Below are 18,697 nucleotides of genomic sequence, written 5' to 3'. Positions count from 1 at the left end.
AACCTAGGGGCTCCGACTCAAGTTCAAACTTGAAGAAGCGGAGTCGTAAAACCATGGTAAGAACATTGTTACTTTAAAATTCAATTCTAATTGAGTTCTTGGACTTTGTCCTTACCTTATTTGGCACACTCTACATGTGATTAGTTAGTAGTAATTGCGAAACGATCATCGATGGTGTAAGTGAATCTACTACTCTGGAAATATATATTAGTTATATATTTGTAACACATATCCGTCACAGCAGTTGAGCTAGGTCAGTTGGATTGGGTACTTAACTCTCACTTGATAGACCCCAGGTTCGACTCGAAGCTGTGAGGAAAATTGTAATCGGTGGAAAAGGGTTTGTCCGCTATTGTCTGATTCTGAAGACAAAGACAAATTCACATCTGAGCTTCGTTACCGATACTTTTCAATCAGTCTTTTTGCACATTTTACGCCTTGTTAAGTACTGATAACCTTCTTACCATAAAAAAAAAATGGACTGATACCGGCCTAAAAATTCTTATAATAATAGTATAAGGATCCCATAGTATAAAGTATTTTTTTTTTGATAAACCATACTTTTTATTGATGAACTAGTACAACAAATTTTTATTGATGAACTAGTACAACAAATAGAACAAGCAAATAAGCCAAAGCAGATTACAGGGAACAAATAACATAACAAGTACATTAAAAGTGAACCCAAGTAAATTTCTCCTAAAAGCATCATCTCCAATCCGCCACCATCAAGCTTGAAATGCATTATCTGTATCCACTTTGTAACCAGCACTCTCATCCCTCCAATGCACAAAACTCTAACCCATATCTTCCGAAACAAAGACCCAAAGGTCACAAACCAAGACCAGAAGGTCCAAATCGTCAGATTAACACTTCCAAAAGGAAGTGTCCCACCAATGCACTCCATCTTGCGGTCGCGGTGGTGGCCTGACATTAATCCTTACCAAGGTATCTATACACCATGGCGTTAGGAGTGGAGGAGACGAAATCTGAGATTTGAATAGTAGGAAATGATAGGGGTAACTCATCAAACACAGCCCATACACAACTTGCTTCCAATGACGAAAATGAAAAATCAAACTCTTGGGAGTCGACTTCAAACCGTTGAAAAGAGTACCAGATCGATCAACCAAAAGCCGAGAGCTATTCAAACCATATGAGAGATCCAAAGGAGAAAGAGTTGTGTGACCAAAACTCTTTTCAAAATCTCTCAAAACCGTTAGAACAATAGATCCGGGATTTTAAACTAAAGAACATTAAAGAAAAGGAGAAAATGAGGAGTCTTTCTTTTTTTTTTTCTTCTTCATTGCTCACCCGGAAGTAGATCTAGCAAAAACAAGTGGATTTGGGGTGGGAGCGGAAAAAATTGATATTTGGGTGTGGAGAGAAAAGAGAGAAAGATTGAGGGTGTAGGGTGGTGTGGAGGCTGCTATACCCCGCAGGAGAGGGAGAAGGTTTTAGATCTAATCTGAAATCTGAACTCTCTTGCATAGTATAAAGTATAGTATAGTATAGTATAGTATAGTATAGTATATATATATATATATATATATATATATATATATATATATATATATATATATATATTCCGTTTACCATGGTTTATACCACGCCCCTTTACAAGATGAGTTAAAAGCTAATATTTTGTGGATATGATCTCCTAACCATAGATAGATTTTCCACAAAAATTCGGCTCATTTGGAAATCTCTAACCTAATTAAAAATTGTTGAAAACTTAAATATTTTTTTAACGTCCCCGATTTTTCGATTTTGCAATCATCTTTTGACATTGTTAAACATCATCAAATGAGATGAAATTTTGTGGAGATGATCTTTAAGGTTTACATATGTAAATAAATCATTATAAGAGAAAACTGGAAATGATAAGTAGTTAAAGAATCATTAGCAACTCATATCAATGACAGTTCGGGATTGATGCTAGTTCATTTAGTACAAGTGCATTATTAGAAGGAGTCTTGTATTGGGCACCACATGAATTAGATTGGGCAGCCTCCAACCCAAGCCCAAGCCCAACAGCGAAGTCCAAAGCAAGCCCACCCCCCGCTAAATCGCACATGACAGGGAATAACCTTTCTAACCGGTATCATCTCTCTCTCTCGACTCACCCAAAACCAAAAAAACCTTCGAGATATAAAAACCCTTACCAAAAACCAAAACCAAAAACCTTTTCTCACCGTTTTAATTGGAGTTTGGGCAATTAAATCACCACATTGTTGTGATTAGGAGTGAAGCATTGTTCAAAACACTCGTCTGCTCTCTTGTGCAATTGCCATTGTTAACACTCGTTTTCTCTCTTGTGCTCTCATCAAATACCAAATAATATAGGTTTGTTTTCTATTCTATTGGTTTTAATTCATTTTATTCAATTTCATTTAGAATGTTTGTAGTGATTTTAGTGTTTGTAAGGAGTTGAGTGTTTCATTTTATTCAATTTCATTTAGAATGTCTGTAGTGTTTGTAAGGATTTGAGTGTTCAAGTTTCTCATTTAGAATGGTATAGAGTTGAGTGTTTGTAGCGATTGTAGGGTTCGAGTGTTTGAGTTATTCAACTATCCGTCTTAGTGATTGTAGTGATTGTAGGGTTCTAGTGTTTGTGTTATTCAATTATCCATCTTAGTGATTGTAGTGATCATAAACTGATTGTAGTGATCGTAATGTCGAAAGTTTCGTTGATTGTAGTGACTAGAAACTTGAACACACAACTCCTTACAATCACTACGTCAAATTGTTTCGTTGTAGCAATGGGTTCGATTCCATTACGAATTATGACATTTGTTCAATTACTTTTGTTGGTTAGTTTTAGTTCGATTCCATTACCAATTATGGCATTTGTTTCATTGCGAAGTAATCCTTGTTGGAATTTTTGATAGTTTGGAGGTTTTGGAACTGTAATAGTAGCTAATACTTATTTTATTTTTCTTTATAGCAATGGGTCCTCGATCAAAGAATGTCAAGAATGTAGCTAAATCTACATTCAAGGGTGTAAAGAAGTTGTTTAGTGGCAGCAGTTCCTCTTCGGGTCACGGTGACACGCCTGAGCCTAAGAAGAAGAGAGATAGGGGGTCAAAAACAACGACTTGAATCCGTATAGTCGATAGAAAAGTAGATTATGATCCTACTAATGTAGGTGATGTAGAAGGAGAGAAAAAGAGAAAAAGGGGAGCGGGCACCTCAGCCTCAGTGCATAGAAGGGACCACAATGAGGTTGTTACAAGTAATGTAGATACTGAGAGTGATAGTGAAACTGAGAGTGAGGGTGAGGGTGATATTAATGTAGATAAAGATTTAGATGTATATGTAAATGTAGCAATGGATCGTGGAAAAAGTGTAGTTGAAATGATAGGGATGACTCAGGTGAGGATGGAGATGATGGGGAAGAGTCTGGTGATGAGGAGGGTGATGAAGAGGATGACAATAATGAGGGGGATGATGACTTAGAAGAATTGATAGAAGTTGAAGCACCGGTCGAAGTCGAAGCACCTCCAGTGGTAGACTATGTGAGAAAATCCAATGATGATTTGGAGTACACACGAGGTGTATATGGTGGTGGCCTAACTAAGTCAGAGCTTCTGTATGACTATTCGGTGCATGTGGCTCGTGATGTTTGGGAAAATAAGGCATTATCATAGACTTAGTATTTTGATTTTCCTTTGTCTTTACAAAACCTTTTGCTTCTCCTCATTGAGTCTTTGTTGTTTCAGGCGGAGCATAGAGTGTAGAAGTGTGTTCCTCATCTATCCAAGTTAAGCCAATGGGATCTCAAGAATGAGTTCAAAAGATCTCCCAGATTTGAAAATGAGCTTAAGAGGACTGGATTTTATGATCTGGTATTTGGGTGTTACAAACATCAAGATCCGACGTTGGTCTCTGCATTTGTGGAGAGGTGGCATCCAGAGACTAACACCTTCCATATGTCATTTGGGGAGATGATTGTGACTTTGGATGATGTCTCCCAAATCCTAGGCGTTTCGGACGTACTTAGGACTGCCACGTGTGCGAAGGTGAAAGGTGTTTCGGGCTTCCTGACTCTTCTACAGGTAAAACTTAAATATTTTGTAGATTATTTTTAATGTTAACTGTGTGTGTATATATCTAGGCGTGGATCTATGAGTACGTCCCGTTATTCAGGCCAATCCCTAACTTAGAGTATAAGTTGGCTAGGTCGCATGTTCTTAGACACACAGTTAGCGTTGTGCACTATAGGGGTGTAATACGGGGCGGGCCGGGTCAACCGCGAGTCAAATAGTGATGGGTCAGGTTGGGGCGGATCTAGGCAATACAAATCCAGTGGTTCCCCGACCAAGTGGGCGAAAGGTTGAAGTGTCATCTCTTAGTACCATCACCCTACTGTTGGGTGGAAACTACGGGCGGATTTTGGGAGAGTCATCCGGGTCGGGTGGAAATTATCATTTTAACCCAATTTCACCCAAAAAAAAAAAAAACTTTCTAATTCTGCAAGTAATATATTTCCAATTTACAACATAGAGAAAAAAATGTAATCAATCAAGAAAAAATAAACAAAAAAAAAAAAACTTGAACTTGAACCCAAAACCATATTTGCAAATTTGGAACTTCTTTATCGTGATTTACCATTTGTAAATTGATTATTTTCCATAGCATGATAAAATGAAGATGGGAGCTAGGATCTATAGTAGAAAACAATAAAATATAAACTAAAAAGAATTGAAATTAATACAATGATGAATCATTCATTTTCTCCAAAATTTGAAAGTTGAATTTGAACTTTTGATATTTGCCCAATGTTCAAACTTGAATATTTGAAATTGATGTTGAACTCATAAGTTTGTTGTTGTGAATAGTACAATGCGAAAACAACGTTATCCACAACAAATAGATCAATCCTATACAAAGATCGATCCTTCTCACTAGACAAGACTTCAACACCCTCCAAGCAATATCCTAACACTTCTCAATATCAAATAACAAGCACATAATAAAGTAAAACAACTAATGTAAAGGAGAACAAACCACAAGACACGGATATATCGTGGTTCAACAATTTGCCTACGTCCACACTACGAGTTCCGAGCTTTACTAGATGTCCAGAGTAACAAATTACAAGATCTCTCAATTCACTCACAAAGAATGAACACTCAACTCACAAAGAATTGCTCTCTTATAATCTCTCTCTTTCTTGGTTTTGGTTAGGTTAGGTTTTTACAGAAAAAACTTATATTTATACTATTTCCAAAAAACTTTCGAAAACAGTCAAAGTCCATCGAAATACGATTGGGCATTAAGCGCTTGCCCTTGCAAAGCAAAGTCGAGGGTGGGGGCGTGCTCAACCACCGGAGGTCGACCAAGACATGCGGTCTTGCTTTTTGCTTTACTGGCAAAGTTGAGGGCGGGCTTTCGATACCAAAGAGAGAAAACGTCTTTTTCTCTACATTCTCCACTTTAGTGAGGTTTTAACACATAAACCGGAGTTGAACACATCTAGCAAGAACACATCCATCCGAACTCTCACAAATAACCATACGAAGGGCCATGCCCACAAAGGGCTCTTTCAAGCATGTAGGATTTGGAGCAAGTCCAAACAGTGTTAGAACTTAACTCTGGTGACAACCTTTGTTAGAATATCAGTAGGATTGTCATGGGTGTCCATTTTCTCAAGTGCTCCATCACCATACTCAACGACATCCTGTATAAAGTGATAACGGACATCAATATACTTGGTCCGAGCATGATGAACCTGGTTCTTCGCCAAATGAATAGCACTCTGACTATCACAATACAAAGCAACATTGTTTTGCTCAATACCCATATCATCCAGAAGACTTTGAAGCCATAATGCCTCTTTCACTGCCTCTACCACTGCCATATACTCTGCCTCGGTAGTAGATAGAGCAACTATAGCCTATAGCATAGACCTCCAACTAACCGGTGCACCATACATCATAAACACATAACCAATAGTCGATCGTCGTCTATCTAGATCACCTGCATAATCTGAATCCACATACCCACTGATATAATAAGTGCCTCCACCATAAACTAATCCCACATCCAAGGTACCCTTCAAGTACCTCAATACCCATTTCACTTTGCTTCCCAATCTTTGCTTCCCGAGATTTGCCATGAGACCTTACAACACTAACCGCTGTGAAATGTATGCATGCAGCACACCATAGCATACATCAAACTGCCCATGGCACTTGCATAAAGAACATTACCCATATGCTTTTGTTCCTCCACCAAACTAGGAGAGAACTTAACTAAAAGCCTAAAATTCCCAGCCAAAGGTGTAGAAATTGACTTTGTATTATCTATACCAAAACGAGAAATGACTTTATGAAGGTATTTCTTCTGAGATACAACTATCTGTTGCTTCTTCCTATCTCTATCAGTCTCCATGCCCAATATCTTCTTGACTCCACCTAAGTCTTTCATCTCAAACTCAGAGCTAAGTTGAGATTTCAACTTGTCTATCTCCATTATGCTTTTGTAAGCAATAAGCATGTCATCCACATAAAGCAGGAAATAGATAAAGTCATTACCATGAAGCCTACGAAAGTAAACACAACAGTCATACTTACTTCGGGTGTACTCATGTTGCATCATGAATGTGTCAAAGCGCTTATACCATTGCCTTGGCGATTGCTTTAAACCATACAATGACCGATTCAACTTGCACACATGATCTTCTTTCTCAGCAACAACAAACCTTTCAGGTTGTCTCATATAGATCTCTTCCTCCAAGTCCCCATGCAAGAAAGCAGTTTTCACATCAAGTTGCTCTAACTCCAAGTCGAAGTGAACAACTAAACTCAATAACACACGAATGGAAGTATGTTTGACCACCGAGGAAAAATACCTCATTGTAGTTGACTCTTTCCTTTCTGTGGAGAAACCCTTTGCTACCACTCTTGCCTTGTACCTAGTAATTGTCGGGGCTTAGGATGAACCTCTTTCTTTTCGAACACTTATTTACTGTCGATAGTCCTTTTTCCCTTTGGCAATAAAACTAGGTCCCATGTGTGATTTTTATCAAGAGACTCCATCTCTTATTGTATAACAACCAACCAATCTCGATAATGAACATCTCTAACAGCTTCCTTGAAGCTATCTGGCTCATCATCTTCGATATTTAGTGCATATGCCACTAAATCCACCTGACCATATTGTTTCACCGGCTTCTCATGCCCATACTTGTGCATTTCTTTAACTTGTCTCTTTGGCCTAGGGTCAACCACTACAAGTTGCGGATGCTCTTGCTCTTCTTCCTGTTGTTGTGTGGTTCCATGATTTGGTACCTCATCATGAACCAACCAGTCATTTGCTGCATCAGACAACTCAAGCTCGATTGGCTTGAACTTCTATGGACTTCACCATTCATGACTCTTTCGGAATTTTCCTGAAGATAACGGAAGTCTCATCAAAAGTAACATCTCTCACGACGGGGAACTTGTGGTCTTCTAGACACCACAATCTGTATCCATTTACCCTATTTACGAAGCCTAAGAATATGACTTTCTTAGCTTTAGGATCTAGCTTGCTCTCCTTCACATGGTAGTAAGCAGTCGATCCAAACACTCTCAAAATACTATAATCAATTTGGGTTACCTGACTACACCTCATAATGTGTCTTGCAATTCCACATTATCCACAACAAATAGATCAATCCTACACAAAGATCGATCCTTCTCACTAAACAAGACTTCAACACCCTCCAAGCAATATCCTAACACTTCTCAATATCAAATAACAAGCACATAAAGTAAAACAAGTAATGTAAAGGAAAACAAACCACAAGACACGGATATATTGTTGTTCGGCAATTTGCCTACTTCCACACTGCGAGTTCCAAGCTTTACTAGATGTCCAAAGTAACATATTACAAGATCTCTCATTTCACTCACAAAGAATGAACACTCAACTCACAAAAAAATGCTCTCTTATAATCTCTCTCTTTCTTAGTTTTGGTTAGGTTAGGTTTTTACAGAAAAAACTTATATTTATACTGTTTCCAAAAAACTTTCGAAAACAGTCGAAGTCTGCTAAAATACGGTGGGGCGGGGGCGCTCCCTTGTCTAGGCAAAGTCAAGGGCGGGGCGCGCTCAACCACCTGGAGGTCGACCAAGACATGAGCGCGGTGCACGCCCTTTGCCAGGCAAAGTCGAGGGCGGGGCGCGCTCGATACCAAAGAGAGAAAACGTCTTTTTCTCTACATTTGTGTTCATATCTCCTAAATTCTTACAAAATATAAAAGAAAATATAAACAAAATACAAAAATATTAGAGTTAGAGTCTTGAAATTGTGCGGGTCAACGGGGTTGGGTCAACGACTTTTGACACGGTGCGGGTCAAGCGGATTGACGGGTCAAGTTTAAGCATATAACTTACACCCATATCCCGACCGCGTAAAAATGGTGGCAGGGTGGGGCGGGTCTGTTTTTGGGTTGGTGTGGGTTTCGATTGGCGGTGAAGATCGGGTACCTTACGGATGATGGGTCAACGATTTTTACACTCTAGTGTACTATGAGAACCCATGTTATGCATTACAATATTATTGGCGATAATTGATGATATGGCGGTGTTCAATGTAAGTATTTTCGTTTGTTTTTTTTTTTTTTTAGTAATTGATTATTTGAGTATGTGATTAATGACACATTTTATTTTGTTTAAGGTTGATTGACATCCATACGATAATGCTAGAGCTATACACCCAGTCGATGACATTGCCTTGTTTGAGGGAGTGATCTGCTATTTTGACGTTGTAGAGATTTACGTCGTTGCAAGGGTCATCGCCAATTGGGTCATGTGGTTTATACCAAGAGCTCCTCCAACACCAAATTACACCACCTTCAGGATCAGTAGCGGGACGCGGGTATGAAGTGAAATGGACATTGACAACTATTAGGCCCTGTATATTAGGAGTCATGGCAGAATCAATGATCCAACCAAATAGTCGAGGACCCATCTGTACTTATCCATGGGAGTGTCATCCTAACTACATGGAGTGGTATGTGAGGCATTCTCACATTCGATTAGTAAATCCAGAGCGGCTTCTAACCATTTCTCCTTGCGGACACTTCCTACTTTGCACCCGATTGTGAGTATTGTGATTTTCTAATTGTGTTTTGGTTACGGTATTTTAAAGCGGTAATTAATAATTGTTTTGCATTCTTATTTGGATAGAACAACGTCATCGATGAAAGCGAATCAATTGCTAGAGAGGTATGCAATTGGGTGAGAATAATATTCGAAAAAGCAAGGTCCTCGTTCGAGGAGGCATTACAACTTGACTAGGTGCAAATTACATGAGGGAGGTACATTTATCATAATTGATTTTTAATGCGGCTTCCAATTTTTATGTAATTTAAGTATTTTTGAATTTGATGTATTTTTGAAGTGAAATTTGATGTATTCGATTTGAATTTGATGAGGAAATGAATATGATTTGTTGGAATCCAATTTGATGGTTTGAAGTGAAATTTGATGTTTTGAAATGAATTTGAAAGTGTATATGAATTTGATGTTTTGAAAGTGGGATTTGTTTGTTTTTTGGATATGAAGGTGTTGTAAAAACAAAATGAAATTCTAATTTTTTTTTTGTCCAAACTACCCAGCCATGTTGTCCCCTTGAATGCTTAAACGACCCAGCCACATCATTCTTTTGAATTCCCAAATGACCCATTCAGATCGTTTCATGAAAAAACAAAGAACTCTATCTCAAATGACCAGCTCAGACCGTTTGGTTCAAAGGTCAAAAAGCATGTTCAGACTGTTTGGTTCAAAGGTCAAACGACTTCACCATGTCGTTTCATGAAAAAACAGAGAGCTCTGTCTCAAACGACCAGCACAGACCGTTTGGTTCGAAGGTCAAACGACTTCACCATGTCGTTTGGGGTAAAATCAAATCAAATTACACTTATTCCAAATTACATCAAAATATCATATTGACAACATTATATAACTTAGTCGATCACTCGATTGCCATCCAAATCAATTTAGTTGATCACTCGATTGCCGTCCGAATCAACTTACTCGATCACTCAATTTCCAAATCAAATCAAATAAAAGCTCAAACATTATTTCCAAATAACATAAAAATCAAATCAAATTACACTTGTTCCAAATTACATCAAAATAACATGTCAAAATGAATTTACAAATTACATCAAAATATCATATCGACAACATACTTAACAACTTAGCGATAACATGTATGCTGTTGGGTCTTCAGCGGGCTCGTCTTTCCATATTAGATTGGGAATATTCAATGCCATAAATTGCAATTACTTTTGCTATGAATGCCAAATTCAACTTTCACCAATATCATATTGAGCTCTAAGCTATTATTTAGCGTTACTAGAGGAATTGGCAGGATAATCTTCAACAAGTTAAACATTGACAAAATGATTTCCACCAACATGTGCACTATCAATACTTTTTCACTCTCTCGGATTTTCTTGGGTTCACCGTGACATGATAAGGAAGCGCGGCGACTTCTAATTACGGAGGACAACATTAAATCTTGAAGCAAATAAGTATCTAACAAAGGGCATTCTCATCCACTTATTTAAAGGTCGTAACCTTCTTCATGTGGTATTGTTTTCTTCACATAAACAACCTCATTTTGACTATACAAAGTACAATAAAGGGGAGGTGGTCAATAACCTCTTGGTACAAGTCATTTCTCATCTACGACTAATCTTCTTGACTTAACTTCCTAATGCGATGTACAAAGCTCTATAACTTAGCGGTTGCCATCTCCAGCGAAGGGTCATTAGCTCTAATAATGTATTTGTTCATTTCTTCAGAAATATCCAACCCGTAATCCTTATGACCCCTCGTCTTTCCAAAGTTTACCCCATCTTTCACATTTCGTGGTGTGGTTATTTTTGGAGAAGCCTTATTTTTGGTGTGGTTGTTTGGTGTTTTGGAGAAGCCTTATTTTTTGGTGTGGTTATTTATAGTGTTTTTAGAAGGTTTCTTTCTTGATGTGGTGTGGGTGTTTTGGGTGGTTGTTTTAGAAAAAGCTTCTTTCTTAGTGTGGTTTTGGGTGTTTTGGGTTGGTATTTTTGGAGAGGCTTGTTTCTTAGTGTGGTGTAGGTGTTTTCAGGTAGTGTTTTTGTTGTGTCGAGACCTACTCCTCGTGGTCACATTGAAAATGTTCAAAATGAGATGGATCTCGCTTTGAAGATTTCTTATATCGGTTAAGCTTTCTATTGCGGTTACCTTTTGGCTGACTTTTGGTTTTACTTCCTCCCCGAGTGGTACTAGCCATATACTTTATGGTATATCAATCTTTATAAGCTTCCTAATCATAACCCACTTTCTTCTTGAGAAACCATTGCAAACCTTTTCATGAACAAGTCTATCGAAGGTCTGACATTGGGACCAACACCCACCCACGGAGACACATTGGGAGAAGCGGACAATGTTTTCCAAAAGTGGTCGATAGCGATCAAAGGGATGGACCGCTCTTTGCTCTTCAAACTCGATTAATTCATGAGCACATGGCAAACCATGGCTCATGCGCAAATAGCACCAACACCATCTCTCCATCTTTAACACGTTTTACGTGGGTATCTATTTCTTCAAATAAGTCAAACATTTGCATGAGACAATGTCTCGAAGTTCTAAAACAAAGGAATGGTGTGGTGGTCGAGGTTACAATCATACTTCTCTTTGAATGTAGCTCTAATCTCGGACATCACGGATCTCTAGAATTGGGTGGATTAAGCTAAACATACTCAAAAAATCATGACGGGTTGCATTTCCTAGTACACGCTTCACCTAAGCATGAGACCTTTAACTCCTAGTGCGTTTCGCTGCTCCCAAAGTGAATCTGTTAGTCAATCCAACAACATAGGAAACCAATAAAACCAAGTCTCTGCAAATAACTAACAAAATTGGGAGAGATTTTCAACCCTTTAATATTTTTCCAAAGCATCCAATCTGCTGGAAAATAACCTCGATCTTGATTTGACTACAGATTGTTCCACGAGAATTAGGCATTTCTACAAATTCCTATGCTTGGAAAAATATCGTGAACATTTTGAAAGAGCATGGCGTAGCATCCATCCGCGTAGATAGCGGCTGTGTTAGGGAAAACTTTATCGGCGTCACTCATCAAGGCGAGTCCACATCGAGGACACGATCCTGGATGGACTTTTGAAACTGGGCAAGCCACTAAACCGGATATAGGCTCCCGCCTTATATCAATCGTTGTTTCGTGATCAGCATAAAGATTCCGACACACGATGAAAGACTTTCCAATAACTCACCCCAACAAACCGTATACATAAGTGCCACCGGACATTCCATATTTTGTAAATACCTTAACATGAAAACCGGGTTGAAAAGTCCAAGCCAATTCTAACACCTTCCTCGATGGGCCCATAACAACCTCATTATCTCGATTCTCATCCTCCTCAACTCCTCAAAATAATATTCTTTTGCTAACAACTCATCATTCGCAATTGTGTTCATCCATCTCCTTCTTTCTTCCATTCTGTTTATGGGATATCCTATTCTTCATTTCCATTCCATTCATCTCTTCCATTCTTGAATGGAATGAATTGGACTTCAAATCCATTCCAGGGTCCAAGTCCATGGTTGTGAGCCATTTCTAACTTTTATTCCATATCGCATTCCTTTCAAATGGACATCCTAATTTCTTAGTTCCACTTTCTCCCTCCTTCCTTCCTTCTTGTTGTTTGACTGTTTCAAAACAAATTCAATCTTCTTCCGGTTTCCATTCCATTTTAATTCTTTGTTTTCCTTTAGCGTTACTTGAATTACCTTCATTCTTCCTAAAATAACTAAAATCTTCCTTAATTATATTTAGAAAAAAAAATGAAATCAATGCCTTAGCCATCATACCTCTTCCGTGAGTAAATATTTATGTTGTATCACTTAATTTCAATCCACGTCATTCGAGTTTGAGTCGGTTCTCGAATGTTCCAAGGATCTCATATAGTAAAACAAATTCAATTTGTGTTTCTCACATTTCATTCTCGTTCTCATTTTTTCAAACCCCTTCGGCCATGATGATAGTGTCCTAAAGACCCGGTCCTATCCATAGGGATCCGCTTGACCCATGTTGGTTTCTAGAGTCCTAAATAACCCAGAGGTGTTGTTTGGGCTCGGGTTCTAAATGTTGTTGATTCATTCATTCATTCAATCATTCAAGTGTTTCCATTCATTCGTTTATTCAATGATCAAGTGTTTTGCATTCATTTCTAATCAATGCTCTCTTGTAGATTTATTCATTCATTCAATCAGTCAAGTGTTTTTATTCATTCTAATCAAATGTTACCACTATTTAGTTTGGTTTGTGTCCTTCGACTATTTCATCTCATTCCATTCGGTCTTCTATTTCTTCTTCACTTCGCTTGGCATTTTTGCCACTTCTTCCTTTCATTGATTGTTCTTCACCTTCAAATTTTTCTCCTTCGGTCCTTCTTTGTTTTGGTTCAAGGACTTAACTCAAACATTTTTGAAGCATTTTCATCATATAATCTAAAATGTCCAAATGGTGTCTGGGCTTCTTTTCAACATCAAACAACAAATTTGATGAAACTCTCCTCGTAGTTTTGTCACCGCTTCCGCCGTTCAGAATTTAGATTCCGAACAACCGGACGCACGGTAGTCTATGCTTTAAAGAAGCTATATTTTTTATAAAGACGGGGTTGTACAACCTCTTGTTTGGGACATTCCATCTTTTCGACGGGCTATACCAGAAGTCTAACAATTTATCAATGCCGAGGATGACACGCTGCTCAACTTCCTCATGATTAAAGATAATAAAATGAAAATATTTCAATGATCAAATCTAAATAAAAAGAAGAATCCAACTTTGATCAACAACTACCCGGGTCGGGCTCCTTTATAAGAAAGTTAAGACACCACGGTAGGACCAAAAGCCTTTTAATGATTTTGAATGAACTCCTTAATACCAAGTATTACGTAGTTTACTTACAAAATTAAGAATAAAGGTTTACTCATCCGCCATTTCCGGACTCATTAATTAAAACAACTCTCGCTATAAATCTTTATGGTAAAATTTCATAATGATTTATGGTCATGGAGACTCGAGAACTGTAGGTTTTAGGGAAGAATTGAAAAGCTTATGAAGAATGGGAAACTGATCATGTGCAGAAAAAGTGACAACTCAAGCTTTTAATCGTAACATAACACAATGTTAGGCGGTTGGGCATGCCGCCATCGATTCATTGTCTAATTAACGGAAAATGCCTGCCGTCAAAGTCAACATTTTTCTAATTTTTACTAAGTAAACGGTATCAATTTCGTGGGAAAGTTTTCGCACGGAGACTATTAAAGATGAACCGCCAGGTTTTAATTCACCAAGACCTTAACGGAGTGTATGTTCCTCATTATGATGTTGTCGGATAACGCGGCAGATATCAGCTTATATGTGCATAACGATAATGATCGGTTAATCGTAGTTCAGCTAGCTATGTTTTTGGTTGTTATCGCAGTATTCCTTTTTATCGATAACTGGCACACTTTTTGAAATGCACCTATCGTTTGGTTTTGATGGTAATCACCAATGTTGGAAAGGTTTATCTCCGTCACCTTTTATAAAGAAGGAAGTCAATATTAATTTCCTATTGATGGATTGTAAACTCTTACAATGCCATCATCCTGGTCGCATTGATTCATTATATGGAAGTTGTCGCCTTAACATGTCATCAAGCAATCAAGTTCCCATTCAATGGTAAAGTTTCAAAGCGCGCAGAATCAACTTGTATCTCTTAATTTGCCATGACAATGTTCTCGAATGATTATAAGAAGTCCGTGGGTTGTCGATCGAACTATTATTAGTTCTATCGCCACAACAGTAATTACAAAGATTTAACTTTCCTTTTTACTCTACCAATAGAAATGTCAAGGATCTCGACGATCAATCCACTTTAGAAGTTCAAATTGGTCAACTCCCCCGAAGGGACAACTTTTATTTCAAAATTAAACTTCTGCCGGAGAGACAAGAGTTTATTTTGCTATTGAGGAAGAATAGTCATGTTTTTGCTTGGTGAATAAAGCAAATCCCTCGGTATAGATCTTTCAGGGTTTTGTCATAAACTCGACATTGATCCCAATGCAAAGCCGGCAGACAAAAAACCCCGGCTAAGGATGGCTCTCGATAGAAAGATGAAAGTGAAAAGAAGAAATCAATCGCCTTTTGTCTATTAATTTTATAAGGCCTATGATTTATCATCCAACATGGCTGTCGAACGTAGTTGTAGTGCCTAAAAAGAAGGGAAAAATTACGGTTTGTATCGATTTCACAAATCCTTTACCAAAGCATGTCCAATATCATTCAGACTGCTGCCCGTGATATCCCCAATGGTCGGCGCCACATCCGGTTTTCAGCGCTTTGTCTTTTTTGATGCTTATTCCGCTATCACCGATTCCGCTATTCATCGAGGACTAAGAGTTCATCAGATTCATTACGCATCAAGGAACTTATCGCTACTGTAACGCCTTTGGCCCCAAAAACGCCGGAGCCATATCAAAAGCTAGTCAACACCATTTTTCTAAATCTACTTGGAAAGTTAATCAAAGCATACATCGAATTATATGGTTATCAAATCTACAGCTGTAAGCACTGGGACATCTTTACTAATTTGCAAGTCTGTTTTCAGACTTCCAATGTCAACACGCTGCTTTGAACCAATTTCGGGTTATTTTGGTTTGTTGTCCGCAATTTTAGATACATGATGACTAGACGTGGAATTGAAGCAAATTCGATTAGATTTTGGTATATCCTTGAAATGTCTTCTCCGGCATCAAAGAAAGAGATTCAACGACTTTTTACGTGGACGCTTGGTTGCCTTAAATTGCTTTATCTCTCGCATTCTAATCGGGATGTCGCTCTTTTTCCAAACATTGAAAGATACATCAATTTGGATTTAGGATCAGGAACTTGCATTTCATTACTTGAAAGCTACTTTAGTCCAACCTCCGCCAAATTAGCAATGGGGCAAATTCTTATAGTCCAGATGAAGTCAGCTACTAATCATGCCATGTTGGCTTATCTTATTTATTTCGACGTGACGATGGTCGCCCTATATTCTTTGTTAGCAAGACTCTTACAACAAATTTAAACAAGGTATTCTTTGAGGGAAAAAATTGCATTAGCCTTGTTCATGTCATACGACGCCTTAAGCCTTATTTCCGTGGATGAGTTGTCGAAGTTTATAATTAATATCCATCATGCTTTTTCGCAAATGCCCGTGAACTGCGAAGCTTCACAAATGGGAAAGTTACTCTAGCTTTATAACATTGGTTTTGAAACTCGCACAACTAAGAAAGGGGTAACTTTGGCTCGGCTAATGGCCAATTTTCCTATTGATGATATTCCTATGTTTAACGACATCGACAAAGAAAAATGTCATCGACAACACGCCATTACCTCGGGGTGATGACTTGCCACACTTATCAAATGTATCCGCCGATTGCTGGATTGTTTACAATCGATGGTTCACATAATAAGTCCGCTTCGAGTATCAAGGTGTAATTTTGGTGTTTTAATGGAGAAAAAATTGAGAAGTCGGCAGCATTTGGGTTTTGACTCTTCCAATAATGAAGCCGAAAGTAATTTTAAGCCGCTATTCGCGGGTTTGCGACCGCACCTAGGGTGACTAAGCTACGATTATTCACAGATTCTAAGTTAGTCACTTCAGCTAGTTTTAAGCGATCGTGATCGCTGCTCGTGGACGAGAAATGACAACTTATTTGGACTTAATTCATAGGATTGCTCAAAAATTTTAAATCTATCAAGATTGCGGTGGTAAATAGTCCGATCATGATGTACTCTATTATGCCGATTCTCTCTACATATTTATCCGCAGCAGCTTAAGTCGGACGAGTCTTGCCGTGATACCATTGAATTTGAAAAGGAGCCGGGTATCGCATTTGTCCATCAAGGACTCAGGAGATATGTACATCACTCGAGTTGTTTTTTCGCCCGACATTTTCTCTCGATCAATCACGCCACCAATTTGATATCTCCTATGCCGACTCGAAGTCGCTAAGCGTGATCTTGATAATCAAGTTCGCTATTGAGAAACACTTGATCCACAACTTATGCTATCCGACGACCCTAATGATCCCGGCAATGATATTGTTGTCCATACCAACGATGATCATGAAGCCGGATAATGCTCTAGAAGTTCCTAATGTAGAAGTTAAGTTTTCCACTTACTTTGTGACGAGATGACCGGCGCTTCCATATATCACATATTTACATGATCAAGATCTTGCCCTCACCATCATAAAGTCAAGGATCATGTCAAATTTATGCTTGGAAATATTGATCATCTCACTTCGACGGTCTTTGCAACTTTATGACAAAGGCACAAGTCTTAACCCTATGCTTCATTGTTCTCAAGAGAGCTGAAAGGTTTACTCGCCCTGCAGAAATTCATTCGCTTCATGTGGGAACCACTCCCTTTAAGTCTCGCTTCATAGAGCTTATCACACAAGGGTACCGTGACCATACATGTAAAAGGATGCTGTTGTTTGTCTAAGAAGTGTGTTCCTTTGTCGAAATATGATAATAATATGGGAACCCTTCCAAAGAATGAAACTTCATCCAATCTTGCCATTAGCCGCTTGCAAAGCTGGTCTTGACATTATCTGGCCCACTTCAGAAAGCTCCTAGCAAAGTTCGCTTCTTTACTTGTCGTGAATTGATTATTTTTACTGCTAATGGCCGCGGCCTTTAGCCCGCATCCATGCTTCGTATGTTAAAGTTCTTATGGCGACATTGTTTGTCGCTTCAAGATTCCAACATCATCGACTTCGACATTGGGCAAACAATTTGACGAATTTTAAATTCAAAAATTTTGTTCGACTTGAAAGATTAGTCACAATTTCAAGACCGTACTCATCCATGCTTAATGGACAAGCCGAGGCTACTAACAAATCCATTCTTGCAATGCCTGCCGCTTACTTCAACAGCCAAAGGAAATCAAGCTTAAGAACTTCGGTTATGCTGGCTTATCAACCACTTTAAGCATTCCATGGATTTTCTCCGCTTAAGCTTGCTTACGGGCACGAAGCGTCTTGCTTCTTACAGTTATTTTAATCCAACCACATGAACTTCTCGCCATGGAATTGAGTCAAATGATCACATTTGCTCAAGCCAAAGCCTTGATAGATGAGGACGAGAGATGTTGGTCTTCAATAGTTAATTCATTATCAGCCGATATGAAACGCAAATATGATAAGAAAGTTTGATTTAAAGTATTTGAGAAAGATCACTAGGTAATTACGAAAGATGAGGTTGATAGATTCCGATAAATTTGGAGAAAAACCGATGTGATAAGCACCCAAAACCGTGAATATTAAACCCCGGTAGACATAGCATTTTGGTCGACATGTGTTTAATAATCATGTAATAATTATATTTTCGTGACTTTGCAGGTTTCCGCAATTAAAATGAATATAGTGATAAAATATGCATCGGCATGTGAATACGGAATATTTGAGTTTCCCACTTATCGCGCAGTCGGGTTTCCAAAAGAATGTAACCGCTAAAATCCCGCCCACATATGAAGAAGCAAAGAAATTCCGCTCAAATCGAATAAATCTAGATGCCGACGCTATTAGCAAGAAGCTGCTAAGCATGAATACGAATATTTGGAATTCCCACCCAATCCCCGCGGAAGCCCAACAAA

The sequence above is a fragment of the Coptis chinensis genome, chromosome 6, assembly GCF_015680905.1.
Source record: "Coptis chinensis isolate HL-2020 chromosome 6, ASM1568090v1, whole genome shotgun sequence".
Classification (NCBI taxonomy): domain Eukaryota; kingdom Viridiplantae; phylum Streptophyta; class Magnoliopsida; order Ranunculales; family Ranunculaceae; genus Coptis; species Coptis chinensis.
Note: the sequence above shows the minus strand (reverse complement) of the source record.